Genomic DNA, 4166 nt, shown 5'->3' with positions numbered 1-4166 from the left:
TGCGTCATGCGATTGACCCGACTTTTAGAGCCAAATATTGCGTTACAAGTCAGTAGCCCTTTGTAAAAAAGCTATGTTATTGTCGCCTGTGAGAAACACGAAACAATTTGGCTAAAATAATAAACATTCCACTCGGAGGCGACTTGCCGGATCAAAAGGCTAATTGGCAAGTGGCAAACATGCAAATTTAAGTTAAATCGGCTCCCTTTGCTTGTAAAGCCCGCCTTCAAGGAATGACGTGCTGCAGAACAGCTTATCGACTGCATCCCGTTGAGTACTCTTGAATAAATCGGTGGAAATATTAATGGATAATGTTAACTGCTCTATTTCCTCTCACTGCAGAATTTATTGAACAGGTTGCCGGGGGAGTGGCTGGATAAAATACACCTGCGACATACAGTCATCGGATGAGGAGGCCACTGCGGTCGCACAGACCTACTCTTTTTCGTTAATTTCGTTCATAGTTGTGAGAAACACGACAAAGAGGTGTTATGTAATCACATTTTTAGAGGTCAACTTGGATGCTTACTAGATGAGCCAGAGAAAATACTGTTTTTTTCCTGCGTCGTAATGAAAGCCGAAATAAATTTCACATTTACGGACCTCCATCATTCTGCTGGTATCAACAGGTAGTAATGTATTTGATATATGTGGCGAGGGCTTAATATTCTGGTACGTGTCGCACGTACATACGGCTTATATCTTAGCAACTAGCCCATAGCAGTAAACATTTCTGTTTTGTGGTGATCATCAAAGTAGTTCTTATGGTCATCATGAAAATTGGTTTTGATGATGCTTATGAAAAAGAACCCCAACAAGTTGAGGGTCGAGTGATTTGGTTCTGAATTCAGGATAAGGCATTGCGGTCGATTCGCGCGATTGAACGCTTTGATCTTGGGATATTCGATCTCAAAAGATCTAAGCTTTACAAAGCATTCAAGAACGCTACACTTGTTGTGTCGGAATCGAATACTGTGTGGTTCGCTTCAACGATGCATCACTTCGACACGAGGCATGAAACAACTCGCAGCCATATAATAGCAAAAGCGTACCACCGACACAGTATGTCCGGCCGGCCTAAATATTTATTGAAGGGATACTGTTCAGACCACTAATTACTTAAAGTCAAATATGTGTACAATGACTTTGACCAGAGCATACTTTCACGTCAGTCGTCACAATTTAATTCAACTACATTAAACGGCAGATATTGACCATTGAAATCGCGAGAAGGACCTATCTCGCGAAAATTAAGTCATTCTGGATTGGCCCGTGCAACTGTCGTAGAAAAATTAATCGAAGTGGCCAACCTTCCCGGATAATTACACAAGAAAACAGATTACGTGGCAATTACACAGACATGGCAAGGCCCCTAACCAGTTTCAAAACAAATGCATGTCAAAATTGTGGTGCTGGAGTACACGGAAGTGACAGCCTTTGAGACTATAAGAGTCGCATCATGTGTGTTTCGATTATTGCTCTCCAGAATCTAATCCGACCTTTCCATATGGTGCGAACACAAATTAACTATTACATGCCATCCGTAATGCACCAGCCTTTTCCATAAGTCATGATGACTTCAACTAAATGCCAATGAACTTATAAAATGGCTAACCGTAGGTCATTATTTTGGCCTAGATCCAAGTTTTTCTTTGCTTTTTTCAGTGTATTTGAAGCTAGATCAAATCATCTTTCGTAGACAATATTCGGACTACTAGGCAGAAAAAAAGCAAAAAAGGATATTCTGGAATCGCTTGCGTGGAGCTGTAGCAAAAAGGGCCTCACTTATCAAGTGTGTGTTAAAGACAAAACTCGACTCTACAATATTAAAGCATGATTTATGAGATCTTTGGCTAATATCCATGCCCCTCGAATCGATTAAAACCTTTCGCCGGTCTTGGAGTGGGATAGCTCGTTGACAATGATTTACTTGTATATGACGTTAAGGCTGCAGTTGGAGCAAAATAAAGAATGTAGTCTCGCCAAAATTAACACTGAGTTTTGCAGAAGCGACATGTAAATTCCAATACCAGAACGAAAACACATCAGTTCGTAGTGAGCCAACAACTTTCAAATGCTCTGTACATCGATCTTGCGTCAAACCAAGAGAGGTCAAAAGCCAGCCACTGAATAGTCGTATATCACCAACTCTGACAATTACAAAGGGGAAATCTTATCGCGTAAAGTGGGTATGTGGTCAATCGAGCTCACCCTGGGTGTAACCGTATGTGGTAAACTCAAAGAGATATGTCACTCCAAGGAATCTGGGAAAATGAAGATTAAACTTTGGCAGTCTTGCCTTGATTTTGTTATCGTTTACTTTCGACGCACATATTGGCTTTTGCTCCCAAGAGAGCGTTTGCAGCTATACACGCTTCCCATCAGCAAGTGAGATCATCTCTCGTTTGGAATTTGAACATTGCTAGCGGCAAGGCTGGCTCAAAAAAAATTGGAGGCTATTACTATCCACCTCGACGTCAATGTCATGCTTTGTACTTCGCAAGCTTTAGTATTGGACGTTGTGTTAGTCAGTCGCCATCGTCAACGAAGCTTACTTCCAAAGAACGGGTTAGGCGACGTACCGATTTCATCTGATGCGCAAATCGAATTATATACACCTCTACATTTCTCGCAGTATTTAATTATAGAGGTACAGCCTTCAGAGAGGGAATAGACATACCTAGCCGTTAAGTCTTAACAGATGATTAACAATATCAACCTATCCTCATCCACATAGTTATCTTGATTAATGACATATAGTGCCACGCTACCTTAGATAATTACCACTATGTGAAAATGGGTCAAGCATGGGCGTGCTTAAACGGATGGAAGAGGCTTAGTGGGCCGATCATCTGATCTAAGCGATATAGTGTAATGTGCATGATCCGTTTTACACTGAAATAGCCTGAAGAGTACATATGGCCTCATTCGCAAACTTGAAATGTGATATGTCGAACAAGCGCAATAAAACGTTACAACTAACAACGCGCTGCCATCGAAATCGCTCAAATGCTCCTAGACACTCAGAATCCGCACTAATTAACGCACAACGGATTTGATTGACCGGGCGCCCCCCAGGCTCCGAGCCAAAAGCCTCTCAAGTTCAGAAATCTTTATTGCCAGATTATCAAATGAAACATTAATAGACTGGAATCTATTTCTTTTCTGTACACTAATAAAACACTAGCTCAGGCTTGCGGTCGCATGTCTCACAGAACTATTATTTTTGGCATACCAGGATTTGAGCTGCTATGAAGACTCATTGGATTACTTATTTGTGCTACTTTCTAACTTTCTCAGCTGAGCTCTATCGTAGTGTACTTACCCCTTTAACTAGTAAGCAGTAGCCATTCTAATTAGAATGCAGGCTTTGGTGCGATCAATATGTCTTGATACAAGAATGCGCACGTAGAATTATACCCGCTTCTTATTCCATTTACATACAAGTGCCAGGTCTTATAAGTACTCTCCTTTTTGAGGGCCCACTGTTCGGCATGTCTTTCGTAGCATATGCATCAACAACTTGCTACTAAAGGCGGATATTTTATGGCGCTTAACTCAATACGCCATACTTCGTCGGCTATGAAGGCGCCCAAAGTTACTCTTTGGCCTTACTGCTGCGCCTCACAAAGAACAATGTCATGTAGCCTCTTCACGGAGACATCTGAAAGAGAAGGAATTCTCTACGCTCCGCCAAACATCAGTCGAAACAGCATGTTATTAACTATTTGCTCATTTCCATCTAAGGGTGTTTTAAAAAAAGGTAGCAACAACGTCAAATTCATTATAAAACCCCTGAATTTGGCTTGTCCAACCAACTAGAATGTTTGCAAGCGCAAGAGTCGCAATGTCTTTGGATAAAGTCGCTTCAGACTAAATCACGTAGCTCTATCTATCTATAAACTTTTCACGAATTTTTTCAGATAGGATCCCTCAACTCTGGTAGAAAGCAAAAACTGGGCTTAAAAGTCGCTTCTAGAGCACTTTCCATCCCTGCAAGTTAAAATGGATTGGGATGCTGTCCATAGAACCAGCGGCTTGATTAAAATGAGCATTTTACGAGGCCAGTACCGCTGGTTTATAATTTTTGCGGGTCTACCGACGCAATATAGCTCCTTTCGCACACTGGGTTAAAACTGGGGGTCACCGAAATAAAATTACTTTCT

This window comes from Plasmopara halstedii, assembly GCF_900000015.1.
Source record: "Plasmopara halstedii genome assembly, contig: Scaffold_437, whole genome shotgun sequence".
Classification (NCBI taxonomy): Eukaryota; Oomycota; class Peronosporomycetes; order Peronosporales; family Peronosporaceae; genus Plasmopara; species Plasmopara halstedii.
Note: the sequence above shows the minus strand (reverse complement) of the source record.